The 17,062-nt window shown below is 39.4% G+C and overlaps 2 pseudogenes; both read left to right on the top strand.

Moving 5' to 3' along the window:
- Positions 1-1,143: 1,143 nt before the first annotated feature.
- On the top strand, positions 1,144-2,195 carry LOC101591662 (annotated as a pseudogene).
- A 2,750-nt stretch (positions 2,196-4,945) lies between these two features.
- The window catches only part of LOC101592435, a 21,947-nt pseudogene continuing 9,830 nt past the window's right edge, over positions 4,946-17,062 (top strand).

Raw genomic sequence — 17,062 nt, 5'->3', positions numbered from 1 at the left:
AGGTGGCCAGGGCTCAGCCAAGCTCTAGATCCTATCATTTTGAACACTATCACAGCACCATTAATACATTACAGTGTACCTTTGGTTCACAAATGCTTTTGGTTCAAAACAAATCTGCTCACAAACAGAACCATTTATCAAAATTTTGTTTTTGTTCATAAACTCTGTATTGGGTGTGAGCGTGACTATAGCCATCTTTCCTGTATGAACAAGAATGCAGCCATCTTTTTTTCAGAGTTGTGCAATGAATTAAGTTCATGCAGCAATGTATTTCTGACTTCAGTCAGGATTAGATTAGCTACTTTTTCTCACTGCTCCCCACACAGCCATCTACCATCTCCTAACATTCTTTTGTTGAGTCACTGAGCCAGCTGCGTATGTGTCTGAGTACAGTGCTGCTTAACAATTCTGACCAGTGGCTTTCAAACTTAAGAACTTCTAAAGAACTTGCTAAAATACTGGTTCACAGAGTGGAGATTTAAAAAAAAAAAAACAACTAAGACTGCAAGTCCCATTTATCCCAGCTTTTCCCCTTCTTAGTATCTTCCCAAAAGAATTAAAAGCATCATACCACAGTGTAATAGGCACATCTATGTTTATAGCAACACAGTTTGCAATAGATAAATTTTGCAAACAACTTAAAAGCCATCAACTGATGAGTGGATAAAGAAAGATGTGCTTTTTATACAATGGGGTACTATTCAACAATAAATAAGGATAAACTTCAAATATTGATACATATGTGAGTGGACCTTGAGACCATACTCTCAAGTGAAATAAATCAGACATATGTGTAAATATCAGATTGCCTATGTAAGAAACAGAAAGCATTATTAAGAACCAAAATATATGACAGCGAGTAGTAGGGAGAACTAGTTCAAAAAGAAAGGAGAATGAGAGAGAAAAATAAGGGGAAAAGGATAAAATGGAAACAAATCTTCATAAATAGGAGAGGAAGATGGATTAAAAAGAGGGGAGGAGAGTAGCGGCAGTGCCGGGTGGTGTGTGGACGTGCAGTTGGTGTTTCTCGAGCGGCGGCAGTTCTCGCTACAGCACCAGGACAAGTCCGGTTCGTGTTAGTCCGCGGAGATCTCTCTCATCTCGCTGGGCTGCGGGAAATCGGCTGAAGGGACTGAGTCCGCGATGGAGAAAACTTTAGAAACTGTTCCTTTGGAGAGGAAAAAGAAAAGGAACAGTTTCGTAAGCTCTTTATTGGTGGCTTAAGTTTTGAAACCACAGAAGAAAGTCTGAGGAACTACTATTAGCAATGGGGAAAACTGACAGACTGTGTGGTTATGAGGGATCCTGCAAGCAAACGATCAAGAGGATTTGGTTTTGTAACTTTCTCTTCCATGGCTGAGGTTGATGCTGCCATGGCTGCAAGACCTCATTCATTTGATGAGAGAGTGGTTGGACCAAAACATGCTGTAGCAAGAAAGGAGTCTGGCAAACCAGGGGCTCATGTGACTGTGAAGAAACTGTTTGTTGGTGGAATTAAAGAAGATATTGAGGAGCATCACCTTAGAGATTACTTTGAAGAATATGGAAAGATTGATACCAATGAGATAATTACTGATAGGCAGTCTGGGAAAAAAAGAGGCTTTGGCTTTGTTACTTTTGATGACCATGATCCTGTGGATGAAATTGTGTTGCAAAAATACCACACCTTTAATGGTCATAATGCAGAAGTAAGAAAGGCCTTATCCAGACAAGAAATGCAGGAAGCCCAAAGTTCAAGGAGTGGAAGTGGAGGGAACTTTGGTTTTGGGGATTCACGTGGTGGCGGTGGGAATTTTGGACCAGGACCAGGAAGTAACTTTAGAGGAGGATCTGATGGATATGGAAGTGGACGTGGATTTGGCGATGGCTATAATGGGTATGGAGGAGGACCTGGAGGTTGCAACTTTGGAGGGAGCCCTGGTTATGGAGGAGGAAGAGGAGGTTGTGGTGGTGGAGGACCTGGATATGGAAACCAGGGTGGGGGCTATGGAGGCGGTTATGACAATTATGGAGGAGGAAATTATGGAAGTGGAAATTATAATGATTTTGGAAATTATAACCAGCAACCTTCTAACTATGGTCCAAAGAAAAGTGGAAACTTTGGTCGTAGCAGAAACATGGGGGGAACATATGGTGGAGGAAATTATGGTCCAGGAGGCAGTGGAGTAAGTGGAGTTTATGCTGGAAGGAGCTGATACTAGCTTCTTCCTATTTGCCATGGGCTTTACTGCATAAATAGGAGAGGATGAGAGCCCAGAGGTAACAGAACAGCTTCAGGTTATTGAAATAACAATGTTAAGGAAACTCCTATCTCAGTCATGCATAAATATGCAGTGATATGGCAGAAGACACCAGAGCAGATGCACAGAGCCATTGTGTGAATGGATTGGATTATTTAATAACATTACCTTACTGTGGAGGAAGGATTGTAAAAATGCCTTTGAGACAGTTTCTTAGCTTTTTAATTATTGTTTCTTTCTAGTGGTCTTTGTAAGAGTGTAGAAGCATTCCTTCTTTGATAATGTTAAATTTGTAAGTCTCAGGTGACATGTGAAACTTTTTTTAAGATTTTTCTCAAAGTTTTGAAAAGCTATTAGCCAGGATAATAAGACATAACGTTTTTCCTTTAAAACATTTAAGTGCGTGTGTAGAGTTAAGAAGCTGTTGTACATTTATGATTTAATAAAATAATTCTAAAGGAAAAAAAGAGGGGAGGAGAATGGGAGAAAAGAGAGGAAGGAACTGACATATATCATGTATGGGTACAAGTTCCCTATATTGAATGTGATCATTATGTACATCTAAATTTCTACCAATAAACTTAACAAAAATAAAACAAAATACTATTATGGTTTGTGTCTACTTGTACACCCAAAGCCTCATGCAATCATGGGACAGACTTCTAGAGTTTGTGATTAACTCATGATCTACTGGGATTGTGGTTGCGAGTGCTGCTGGGATTATGGGTGTGAGTGCTGCTGGGATTATGGGTGGGAGTGCTACTCCCAGCCTGGGAAAGATAGCCTGTATGCAACATAAAGTAGACAGACTTGCTCTTTGCTGCCTTTGTTGCCACTACCCCTCCATTTTGCTCTCTGCTCCTTGCCGTCACCATGAACTGCTGCCCTCTGCCATGTGCCAGTCTGCCTTGGATGCAGCCGAGTATGGACTGAAACCTCCAGTAACTGTGTGCTGAAGAACCCTTTCCTTCCTTCATTTGGGTGTCAGGTATACGTCCCAGAAGTAAGAGAAGAATAACTGAGACAAATACACATCAATGGGACTGCAGCTGCAGATTCTGATTCAATAGGTCTGAATGTGATAACCAAAGACTTCAACTCCAGGAGCCAGGGAGATGGCTCAGTAGAATAAGTGCTTCCCTGGCAAGTGCAAGGGTCTGAATTCAATCCCTGGTTCCACCAAGAAAAAAAAAGAAAAAAGATTTCAGCTCCAAAATCTTCCCATGTGCTGCTGATGCTCCTGGCCATGGGTCCACATTCAGAGAACCACACTGCTTTACTAAGAATTCATTTACCATTAAAGAAAAATGGGCCCCTATTAGGAACCAAGCATTTTTACTGCTTAGAATTAACTAGTTTTTCTTTTGCACTTGACTTTCAAACTGCCCTATGAGCAAGGATCTTAAGGGTGTTCAACTCCACTAAAGTTGAACTGAGGATGCCTCCATACTCAAGCCCTTGCTCCTTACATAGTGAACTGCTTCCTACCTCTGTATGTAAATTAACTGAAAACCTCATTTTGGAGGACATGCTTGTGACAAATAGCTGAGTCTCAATTACAATGGCTGAACTATCTTTTGTAGGTGGCTTACTGATTCAAAAAATAAAAAACTGGCAAGTTGTAGCAATTAAACTGTCTCTGTACCTCTCTTGTTTTGCATTCATAAATGCTACCTGATCACACTGCCGGCAAGAATTCTTAGAGCCTGTTCTGCTACTGAGGTGTGCCTGATTTGTAAATTGTTTTTTGCTTATTACATTCTGCTAAATTTAACATGTTTCTTAAGGTTTTCCCTTTAACAGAGGCTACAGAAAGTTTGTGTAACAATAACAGATGGTGCCTGAAAATCCCCAAAACACTTGTAAAATCAATGGGTTCAGAAAAAAATGAAGTGTATGGCTGAGTCTTTGTCATTTTGCCCTTTTCTACTCTACTCACAATTTAGTGTCTATACATTATTATGCTGTAATATATACTACCAGTAGATCATGGAGCTTATACAGTTATATAAAGCTATGCAAGATTCTTATAGCCCCTGGGTATCATTCTTTGGGTGAATTTGTGCATAAAATGTATTCAGCTGGTTTTTACTCAAGAGATTGAATTTAGAGTTGAACTCATGAGTTGACCAAGAATAAGGATGTGAGAAAACAGAGGATATAAAATTTTATCATCAAATGAAATATTAATGTTTAAGGACCTTTGAGAAATATGTTTCTAAGATCAACAAGGTTTATGGTATAGCCACAGCATGACCTGAGGGATTGAGTACATGTGAGCCATTCAGCCCTCGAGAGAAAGCCCTCAAAGGCCTTTTTCACTATTCTTGCAATACTAATGAATGAATGATGTAACTCTTCTGATTGTCAACAATAATGATAAGTTTCTTGTGTTCTATATGCATGAATTAATATGTGGTAGAATTCAGTAATATGTCATGTTTTTGCCCAGATATGCACTATATCTGACCCATCTTCAAGACATTTGTCCTTGATACTTGTGTTTTCCTATTTTGTGTTCACCTTACCTTCTACTTTTGGGCTTCATAATGCCCTTTAGCTTGAGCCAATCTTTATCAATGTAGCCTCTCCCTCTAAATATACTGTGCTGCTTCTAAATACCCAGAGAATTCTGTTTTCTAGGCTGATTATGAGCTGAAAAAGAAAAGAATTTTAAAAAGAGGAAATAACTAAAATATGGCAACATGGCAGAGAAGGGGACAGATGGAGTTAAAGACAAGCGTGTAGGTCAGTGAGATAGCTCAGCAGTCTAAAGCACCTGCTTAGGCAAACTTAGGCAAGTGTTGGGACTGAAGTTTGATCCCTGGTACCACATGCCATGCCAGCCCCAAGCCTAGGACAGGCTGAGCCAGTCACAAAAATAAAAAGACAAGCATGTTCAATCTTCTGCTTCAATTTAAGAGAATAGCAGGACTGACAATGTGCAAGAAGATGGATAAGTCAGCCTTCAAGACTGAAAAGAAGAAAAGGTAGCTACTAATTGAGGCAATTTCATAAGTGACTGGTGGAAAGCTTAAGTATTTCACAATTGATTGCCTTTCTTGTTAATGTGTCAGCATATATAATTTTCAGAGTTAGGAGACAGGAGTGGACATAAAACATGAAACATTTAGCAATAATTTGTATTCTCTGGAGCGGCACATGGAAGGGGAAACTATGAAACATCAAGGTCCCAATGAGGGTGGTGCTCCAAGGTTCATCCAGACACTGGTTATGTAGTCATAAGCTTTTCTCAGGAGCATAAAGAAGCACTGCTGAAGGAGCACAGAAGGTGGGTGATGGCACTGAGCCCAAATCCACAAATGCAGATGTTCCACTTACTTTTCTCTCTTGCTGAAACAAAATACCTATCTTAGTTACTCTTCTCTCATTGCTGGGTGAAATACATAACACCCCAAATTAAGGAAGTAGAGGTTTACTTAGCTCATAGTGGAGGTTTCAGTTCTTACTTGGCTGGCTCCAAGGCAGAGAGGCACATGACAGAGAGCAGCAGTTCATGGTGGCAGAAAACAGCAAAAAGCAAAAGCCAAAGGGAGGAGTAGTGGCAACAATGCAGAGGCAAGCCTTTCTCCTTTCCTTATATTGCCTTCAGGCTATCTGTATCAGTGTGGGTGTAGCACTCATACCCATAATCATAGTCCTGGATCATGAATTAATCACAACCTCTACTTTCTGCTTGTGACACCACAGAGGAAGCATCATCAGTCTCTCTTCTGACAGCCATCATGTCTAAGTCAGAGTCTTCCAAGGAGCCCGAACAGCTATGTAAGCTCTTCATTGGAGGGCTGAGCTTTGAAACAACTGATGAGAGTCTGAGGAGCCATTTTGAGCAATGGGGAACACTCACAGACTGCGTAGTAATGAGAGACCCTAACATCAAGTGTTCCAGTGGCTTTGGGTTTGTCACTTATGCCACTGTGGAGGAGGTGGATGCAGCCATGAATGCAAGGCCACACAAAGTGGACGGAAGAGTTGTGGAACCAAAGAGAGCTGTCTCAAGAGAAGATTCTCAAAGACCAGGTGCCCACTTAATGGTGAAGAGGATCTTTGTTGGTGGCACTAAAGAAGATACTGAAGAACATCACCTACAAGATTATTTTGAACAGTATGGAAAAATCAAAGTGATTGAAATTATGACTGACTAAAGCAGTGAAAAGAAGAAGGGCTTTGCTTTTGTAACCTTTAATGACCATGATTCTGTGGATAAGATTGTCATTCAAAAATACCACACTTGCCTCGCTACTTCAAAGAAGACACGTTTTAGACAATACTCATGCAAATGGGCAAAAAACTCGAGGACTGCATTTGTGACTAATTGTGTAACAGGTTATTTTAGTTTCTGTTCTGTAGAAAGGGTAAAGCATTCCAACAAAGTATTTTAATGTAGACCTTTTATTGCACACATGCTGTTGATTGCTAAATGTAATAGTCTGATCATGATGCTGAATAAATGTGTCTTTAAAAAAAAATAGTCACCACCTCTAGAATCACACCCCAATGACTGCATGAGACTTTGGGAGGGTGGACAACTAGACACAAGCCATAACAACATGTGACACTTAAAGTTAAAGGCAAAAGGGTTTATTTAGTTTGTAGTTTGAATAGGTTTTGGTCTATAATCCCATAATCCCATAGTCATCTGGATTCAAGGCAGGGTGGCTTAGCAGAGGGGTATCCCAGAGGAGAAACAGTTCATGGTGGCAGAACACAACAAAAGCAAGCAAGGAAGGGGAAGAGAAACCTCTTTCCCTCATACTGTATCAGACTATCACCCTCGGGTGGGTCTAGCTCTCACACCCTTAATCCCAACTTTGGATCAGGAATAGATCACAAACTGTAGCTTCATATACCTCTAAAAAGTCCCAACTTCCATGATTGCATGAGACTTTAGAGGTACATCTAGATAAAAACCATAATATTCCATCCTTTTTTAACTTTTCATATATATTTAATTGCATAAGTAAATGAATATACTCCTAAAAAAAAGGTTAAGCAATATCAGAATGTATAAACGGCGAACACCTTTTTGCTTCCCATCTCCCCATCCTTATCCCTCTTTCCTTCCCAAGAATGAAGAATTTGGAAGAATTTCTGCTACAGAAAAAGGTATAAAGCTGGCAACTTTATTAAGAACAGTCCTTTTAGGTCCATCCTTGCCTCAAAGACTCATGTACATTCTTTTATGAAAAAGGCATTTAGTTCATCTCTAAAAGTTGCCAAAGTCCTAAAAGTTTCAACTGTGCTGAAAAGTCCAAGACTTAAGTTTCTTCTGAGATTTAAGGCAAACTCTTACCTGTAAGCCTCTGTAGAAATGAAAAGAAAGTTAAATACACATCCAACACTCAATGTCACGAGATACATTTTCATTCTAAAAGTTATAAACAGGAGAATATAAAGCAATGCAACCAAAGCAAGTCAAAAACTCAGCAGAGCGAACAGTAAGTCTTACGATTCCATGTACAGCTCTGAAGAAATCTGTGGCAAGATGTGAACTCCAAAGGGCTTGGGTGGCTCCATCCCCATGGCACTTGTAGTGGTGAGGTTGGAGGTTCCCACAGCTTACCTCTTGGACTCACTCTGCTCCCTCCTTGCAGTTTTCCTCAGATGGCTCATGTTTCTGGCTGTTCCACACTTCTGGGGTCTCACCGCACCTTTGGCTGTGCACTCAGCTTCACACACTGCCCTCTAGGAGGCCACACTTTCTGGCCTCCCAGGCCTTCTGAAATCTGGGTGAAATCCTTTCTGACCCCATAATTCTTCCATTCTGCATTCCCCTAAAACCAGTACTACAAGAATGATATCATGGTCTGCTGCCAGCTGGAGCAGTAGCCAGGCTTCCCTCTCTCTTGGCTGTGGGGGTGAAGAACCTGGATGGCTAAGAACTCTTGTTATGATTTCCATCTAGTTATTCCCCCCAAAGCCTCATGCAGTTATGGGGCAGACTTCTAGAGTCTGTGATTAATTCATGATTCAGTGCTGGGATTATGGGTGTAAATGCCTCTGGGACTCTGTGTAAATTCTGTTGGAATTTTGGGTGTGAGTGCTACACCCAGCCTAGGTTGAATAGCCTAAATGCAACATATAGGGAGACAGATTTGCTCTCTGTTGCCATGGTTGCTGCTACGCCTCTCTTTTGCTCTTTCTGTTTTGCTGTTTTCCACCACCATGAAAGGCTGCCCTCTGCCATGTGGTGTCTTTCTTGGAGCCAGCCAAGTATGGACTAAAACTTCTGCTAGCTGTGAGCTAAATAAACCTTTCCTTCCTTAATTCTGGGTGTTGGGATTTTTGCCTCAACAAGGAGAGAAAAGTAATCAAAATAATTCTAAATCCAATTCCAAGGAACAGATTCTCTAGACTGCCACCATACTGGAACATTGTGTTCTGTAGCTTTCTCCTCAAAGCAAGGTATTTCACTTTTGCAATACTGAGGCTGCAAAGGGTGGGGTACTGCTGCTTCTTGTGATGCTCTCAGGCCATCTTTTCTATTCTCCAATTCCTATTCAGTGCTCAGAATTTCTTCTGGTAGGGTCAGCAAGATAGCACAGCAGACTAAACACCTGCTTAAGCAAGTGCAGGGACAAGGGTTTGATCCCCAGTACTGCATGCCATACTGGCCCCACCCCTGGGCACACTGAACAGGTGAGTCTGGGTGTGGTAGTGTACACCTGCAGTGACAGTGCTGGGGAGACTATAAACAGCAGCATCACTATAAGTCTGAGCTGCATAATGAGCCCCTGTACCAAATACATTAATAATAATAATAATAATAATAATAATAATAATAATAATAATAATAATTCCTCTGTTTTATCTTTGCAGTCAACAGCTTTACTGGATCTTCCTTTCTGGCTAAACTCAGTGCTTTAAATCATTCCTCTGGGTTCTTTGCTTTTGATTCTCAACATAGATCAGGCTAAAATCCCCCACCAGTAGTCATGCCACCTCCTCAACACTAGACTGCCTTGATGTTTCTTCAGCAAGATGAATTAGTCTGCTGCCCTTAATCTGAGTCTCAAAGTCTTGACATAAAGAAAGTGCACACAAACTTTCTTCCAAGCCATAACACACATTGTCAGAAGTCCAACAACCAGTGCAGTACTTCCTCTGAGAAGAAACTTTCCAAGCCTTATCTCTACTGGCAGGATTTCTATCAGCCTTCTGGTATTCTGAACCCTGAACTAAATCTCCTATAGAAGTACATCTTAAAGTTTTCCAGCTCTGCGTTTACAACCAGCACCTCCAAACCTTTGGATTCTTCCCACAAGCTAGTCCCAAAGGCTCCTGAACCACATGATCATATATAGGCACAACAACAACCCCACTTCTCTGGCACCAAATTCTACCTCAGCTACTTTTCTCTCATGCTAAGGCAAAATATCTGACACTTAAAGTTAAAGGGAAAAGGTTTGTTTAGCTCACAGTTTGTAGAGGTTTCAGTTCATAATCATCTGGGTCCAAGACAGAGTGGCTTGGCAGAAGGGTAACCTGGAGGAGAAACAGTTCATGATTGCAGAAGACAGAAAAGGCAAGAAATGGGGAAGAAAGCCTCTTTCTGTCTCTGATACTGAATGCAGACTACCCTCCTTAAGGTAAGTGTAACACTCACACCCTTAATCACAGAACTGAACCATTTATAAGTCACAAACTGCAAATTTACCAATCTCTATAAAAGCCCACCCTCTGTAACTGCATGAGGCTTCAGGGAGACATCTAGACACAACTATAACAGTAAAAGTTCAAGATGTCCCCCAAATCTCTTATGCAGTCATTGGGGGTGGGCTTGTTACTTTGCTACCTTTGACCACCATGAACTGCTTTCCACCTTGGTTGCTTGCTTGTTCTGCCTTCTGCCACCATGAAATGTTGCACATCTTCCATCCAGCCTTGGAGCCATTCTATTATGGATTAAAATATCTACAAACTGTGATCTAAATAAACATTTTCTCCCTTGACTTTGGGGGTTGGATATTTTTCTCTCAGCAATGAGAAAATGATTAAGACAAAGACACTTTTTAAAATTGGAAGAAGAGTTATTTGACTATCTGTAGAATTCTGAGCATGCACTAGGAAGGAAATGTCAACAAGTGAAATTGAAAATTCAAACATCTAGGTCAGACATGAGCAGTTGAAGGGTAAGGATGTGAGAAAGTGGGAGGGATGCAAGGTTGTAATCTACAACTGAAATTTTAAAACTTGGTGGTTATGAACTTGGTGGTGCCCTCAAGGCTTGTGGTATGGCTACAGTGTGAGTACCTCATTTTTGTTGATGCTTAGTGTGCCTTGAGTCAGAAATCAAAAACTTCTGAGACTATGCCGTTGACTGAGTGGTAAGGAGGACATTGAATTTATAAACTATAATAGTGAGACAAGCAATGAAGAGATGTACACCAAGTGTGAGCATTTTCATTACATATAAGACAATGGTCTGAAGATTAACTCAAGAACAGTGAAAGGGCAGAGAACAATTAACTCTCAGATAGGTTTATAATAGCTAACATTGATCTTTACCATATACTTATCTTAGTCAGTACTTGTAGTCACATATTTTTATTAAAACAACTTACTTTAAAGGTGAGGAGACTCATGCTCAGAGAGCTTAAGTAGCTTGATAGCATCACCCACCTTGTTTGTTGTTGTTGTTGTTGTTGTTGGTTGGTTGGTTTTTTATTTGTTTTGTTTTGTTTTGTTTTGTTTTGTTTTGTTTTGTTTTGTTTTGTTTTTGCAGTACCAGGGATTGAACTCAGGACACTGAGCTTGCCAGGCAGGTGTTTATTCTACTGAGCTATCTCCCTGGCCCCATATCACCCAACTTGTAAAGGGTGATGCCAGGACTTGAACTCACAAATCAGTTGATCAATATGTCTAGTGAAAGTCGTTGCTTTTAATCGTGATTCAGTCCCTCCTAGCATTGCAAACAGCCAAGACTGGCTACGAAAATTATAAGTTGAAGAATGACAGAAGGAAATAATGAAAGAATAAACATTCTGAGAGCTTTTCCCAGCTTACTTAAATATTTAATAAATGTATTAACCTGAATTAAAGCTTGATGTTTCAGGTTCTGCCATACTAATCGATGTGAGGTTGCAATTTAATCCTGTGCAAAAACAGAAAAGATGGCTAACAATTAACTGACTTATTTTTCTTAAAGACAACCACTCTTTTTGGCAAATAGCTTATAAATAGATGAGAGTATTCCAGCCCCTGTGAATAAAACAGTGTTATAAAGGGAATATGCATATGAAACTTTCTTATGCATTTCTTTTCAAACCTATATCACTCTTTCAACCATAAAATTCACAGTTTATAGAGTTAGGTTCTGAAAGTCTGCCATATTACTTGTGTGTATTTTAGTGTGCAGTTAAAAACAAGATTATAAAAATAAACATTTTATGTTCTATTTCAAATCAAATTTTGTAGCTAATACTCTCACTTTAAAAGGGAGAAAACACATGCACACCCACACATTTTCTTTTTAAACAATGAATTCTATCTAAAATAGCAAGTCAAATTAATAACTTATAAACTTGTGCTTCTTTTTCAAACAAATATTGGAATGGCTCCACTTCGGCAGCACTAATTTCTTCTTTTATTTTTAACTGAGGAGTAAAAATTCTTCATGCGTGCCACTGATGTTTTGATATACGTATATATTACATAATTTTAAAATCTGGTTAAATATATCCAGATTTTAATCTATTATTAAATCTATTATTCTTAATCTATTATTTCTTTATGGTGAGAACACTAAATATTCCTTCTAACATTTTGAAATACAAACTACAAAATGATTACTTGTACTTACCCAACTGTGCAACACAAGCCAGAACGTCTTCCTCCAAACAGTAACCTCCTTCCCATTGGTCAGCATCTCTGCATCTTTCCCTCTCTTTTACTCTCCCAGCCTCTAGGAAAACCATTGCACTCTGAACTTCAATGAGATGAATTTTTAATATTGCACATCTAAGTAAGATCATGCAGTACTTGTCTTTCTGTGCCTGGCTTGTTCCACTTGCCAGATAATCTTCAGTTCCATCTGTGTCCTCACAAATAATAGAATTTCATTCTTTCTATGGCTGGGAATAGTGTATTCTGTTGCTAGGGAGTAGGTCCAGATGTCACCCTAAAACCTCATAAACTTATAGGTGGGGCTTGGGGAAGGTTGTGATACTCCTGACTTTGTAGCTAAATGGAGTTAGAAGTGAAACTTGGACTAGAGGGGAATCACTGGACACATAGCCTGGAAGGGCATCTTTGTCTGTCTCCTCCATTGATCTCTCACTTCCTTCTGCCCCCATGCCATGAGGTGTTTCCTCTCAGCCATGCTGCCCTGCCGTGGAACCAGCCATTTGTGGCCTGAAATTGCTACAAACCATATAAATCTTCCTTTAAATTGTGGGTGTCAGTCATTGTGTTTTAGTGACAGGAAAGTAATTAAGACAGATTTTGATACAAGATAAAAGCTTCATTGCTATAAAGTTATCTGACCTTGTGGTTGTAAGTGCTTGAAGCTGCCTTCCATAAGGAGTTTGGAAAGGTTTGGAGGTGTTAACAGGATGCTATAACCTGAGTTTAATGGGAAACTCTAGTCAGAGCTCAGAAGACCAGAATGTTGATATAAAGGCAGCTACTTAAGACCACTCTGATATGGGGAAATGTCTCTATTAGCTGTTGGACTCTAGGCCTTGTGTGTTATGCTTTGGAGGAAAGCTAAGACTTTGTGAAGAACTGAGACTAAGTGCAACAGAATAATTAATCTAGTGGAGGAAAATTCAAGGCAGACAGACATCAGGCTGTGACTGAGTACTGCTGGGGTCTTTATGGTAAGCTCCACACTGGGACTTACGAGCAAACAACCTAGCTGAATGATTTAAAATTTTTTGCATTTGGCCAGGAAGGAAGATCTAGTAAAGTTGGGACCTTCAAAGCTTGAGCAGAGGACAGTTTGGTTGCTAAAAATATGAACATTATAAAGAGCCCAAGTACTTTACAACAGGATGGAGATCTTGCAAGTATAAAAGAAACCAGTAAGGCTGCAGTCCTACAGCCTCAAAATTCCAAAAGTCTCTGTTTTGAAAAGAAAGCCACAAGCCACCATGTGTCAGAATGGTGGACATCTGATTCATAGCACTTTGCGATCCAACCAATCAGAGATGACTACAGATATAACAAAAGGAAGCCTGGCTACTATTCAAGCTGGTGGCAGACCTTGGAGTCATCCACATGAAGCTGGCTTTGCACGTACAGAATGCAAGAGTGGTAGAGTCAGGGAAGCTTCCACCCAGATTTCAGAAGATGGCCTGGGAGGCCAGGCAATGTGCCCTTGAGATGCCAGTATGGGAAGCAATGAGAATGAAATGAAAAGTGCAGTAGAGACCCAGCGATGCTAGAGACTGCAGTAGAGCTCCCAGGATGCTGCAGATGCGTAGCAGCGCCCCTAGAATGTTGGGAAATCCTGGAGAAAGCCACAAGAACTGAGCAAAACCAGCCCAAGATGGAGGCCACAAGAGGCCTGAGCCACTCAAGGCCTTTGCAGTTCGCATTTTGGGACAATCCTCCTGCCTCAGCCTCCTCCTGCCGTTCTATTACAGGTATGCACCACCGCACCTGGCCTCTAAAGGTTTATATTCTTAGACTAAGCATAATTTTTCCATTTTGTTTATGTTTGTGAATATAGCATTTTTCTATATTTTTATTCCCTCAAAATGTCTGAAATTATTTCTCCTCCTACTTTTATCCTTCATCTCTTCTTCCTCTACTTTGTTTTTCTTATAGTTTCATAGATAAAAGCATTATGATACCCAAATCTAAATCCAAGAGATAAATTTTATGCTCCCTTTTTGTAATAATTATGTTTTGGTGATAATGGGCCACAAAATAATGTTTTAAACATTTAAGTAATGTTTAAAAATGAATACACTGTTCATTTATTCATTATTCCTTCTAGCACAAGCTTTATGCAGAGCTATGAATTCACTTTGTTTATATTCCTATAATATTCTGTGATGTTAATTGTAAGTTTCTTTTATTCCCTATATACTTTCCTTCTTCTGTCAGCAATCTTTCTTTATACTAAAGAAATAAATACCAGTCCTAGTTCTACTTTCCATAAGGACTCATTAATTTGACAAATGTCACTGAATGCTTAATTTATGCTCCCTTGCATCTATTTTACCTTCTTCCTGGGATAGCTTCCCTCTATACACTGTATCTCTCCTGGACTCCTTGATACTTACTCATTGCTCAGGTCTGCACTGATTGATACCTCCTCTATGAAAGATCCTTGACTGAGCTTCATGCTGAGCCCAAGTGAACTTGTGGCAGTTACATTTATCTCTTTTGTACCACATTGTGTTCCATTTACCTGTTCACTTCTTTTTGACCCTCACTGGAGGATAACCCTTTGAGTTTAAGGACTTGCCCCTTTGAGGTTACCTGACACCTAACGGAGGACCTCACATAGGTGGTGCTGAATAAATGTGGCTAAATAGATGTGCCCAGAGAGAAAGAGCAGCTATACTATGGGAACTGAACAAATGATTAATTTCCTGGGAGAAACATAGAAGGCTTAGTAATTTATGATGGCCTATACTCCCAAAATTGTCATACAGGTTCAATGCAATCCCAATTAAAATATCATTGGTATACCTCACAGGTCTAGAAAAAAAAATCCTAAAATACATCTGGAAACAGAAGAGACCTAAAATAGTAAAAGCAATCCTGTGCAACAGAGGAAAGGCAGGAGGCATCATAATCCCTGACTTAAAATTATACTACAAAGCTACTATGATAAAAATCAGCATAGTGCTGGAATAAAAACAGACCTGAGGAATAATGGAACAGATTAGAAGATGTAGACATAACTACAAGCACACTCAGCCACCTTACGTTTGACAAAGGGGCCAAACATGTTCATTGGAGGAAAGATAGTCTCTTTAATAAAATAGTGCTAGAAATATTGACTCTCCACATGCTGAGGCTTAAAATAGACCACAGACCTAGTCCTGTTTACTTCAGCACTCACTTTGTCTCTACGTCCCATCTGCTTCTTGGGCCCTGTGACACTTTAGACTGTACCAAATTTTCATTTTCATTGAGATCCTTGCATTGAATATCTGTGTCTCAAGCACTCCCCAGGGTCTATGGTCAATGAATAGCTATTGAATGAAAATATTGTAAAGGTCATTTTTTGTAAAATCATAAATTTATATTAATGAAATACATAAAATCAATTTGGTTGAAGTATTAAATTATATTTGAACTTAAAACTCTTCCAAACTGCTTTATTTTCACTTCTGTTGTTCTTTATACAGTTCCTAAAAATAAAGAATGGAATCCTGTTATTGGAGTTACACTGTTATCTTCAGTTACACAAGCTTAGGGAAAAACCTTTAATTCTTATTCATATATGGAAAGAAATGTATGCAATACCTCTTTTCAAAAGGTTTCACCCTTCACCACAAGCCTTCTCTGCAGTTTTTTTTTAATGGCTACTACCAGCACTCTGATTTCATAAATATATGCCAGGAGTAATTAATGATTCTTCACCCTGAAGAAGCAGGAGAAAATAAACTCTTGTTCTCTAACACATATCCATGTTCAAAACCTCATGAGCGAACCACAAGTTTAAGTTTTCCTCTTTAAATTTAACTAAAGCAATGGAATTTATCCAAATTGACTATATAGCCCAGTTTAGCATTCATTCATCACACAAAAATTACAGTCAATTTAGTCCCATCAATAAAGTTTTTATTATAGTTGTCATCAGAAATAAATTTGCATGTATTGGTGGAGTCAGATTTTACTCATGTCAACATTTGCTCATATATAGCCTATTGCTCTTCAGATTATACAAATGAGATTCAACATATAAAATCAGAATTGAAAGAAAAGAAAGCAATTCAGAATGGAGAAAAAAATATTTTGCTGTCCTACAATCTTGTGAGGATGGAGGTGGTGGATTGAGAGTGTGTGTGTGTGTGTGTGTGTGTGTGTGTGTGTGTGTGTGTTTCTGTATATAGGCTCTTTCTCCTGTATCCTGTGATGCTCATCTGAACAAAGTGTCAGCTTTGGAATGAAACATGCATGAGATACACAAAAGAAAGCAGTAACCTGGTCGTTGGTTATTAAAGATCCAGTCAAAGCTGAGTGCACATTTTTCTTTGTCTTTTACTTCTTAACTTCTTTTGATGAATGTATATTCATAGTATTAACCTTATCCTATAAAATTAATCACACAATTTATGACTTTAATTTAGTATCCCACCAAGATCACATATATCCAGCCATAAGAAAATGACAAGGTGAAGAAATTCATGCATAATTTTTCTCTTTGGTCTCAACAGAATGTGTCATTTCTTCACTTTAAATTTTCTTTAGTTAACAAAGGAAGAACTACCCTACCAATGTACCATCAGTATTTAACCAGACATATGAGCATGTCAGAAAATTCTGATCACTGAGACTTGTGAATTTTTTTACGTGATAAGAAGGAAGAATATCCTTAACCCCTGAAAACAGAGGAGATGAACAGGTGTTAAGGAGAAGCCTTTGGAGTGTGAGGCACCATTTCTTTCAATGGTTTTCAATGTCATCTTGTCTTTCTAATAAAAATTATGTTGAAACAGAAGCACTAAATCTATTGGGAAAGACAGTAGGTAGAAATCTTTAAGACATAAGGGTAGGTAGAGAGCCCATGAACAAAAACCAAATTGGGGGCTGGAGAGATGGCTCAGTGGTCTAAAGCACCTACTTAGAACAAGCTTAGCAAAAGCATCAGGGACCGCGGTTCAATCCCCCAGCAC

The sequence above is a fragment of the Octodon degus genome, unplaced genomic scaffold, assembly GCF_000260255.1.
Source record: "Octodon degus isolate 3935 unplaced genomic scaffold, OctDeg1.0 scaffold00421, whole genome shotgun sequence".
NCBI classification, from domain to species: domain Eukaryota; kingdom Metazoa; phylum Chordata; class Mammalia; order Rodentia; family Octodontidae; genus Octodon; species Octodon degus.
This window is presented reverse-complemented; position numbering and strand designations above follow the sequence as displayed.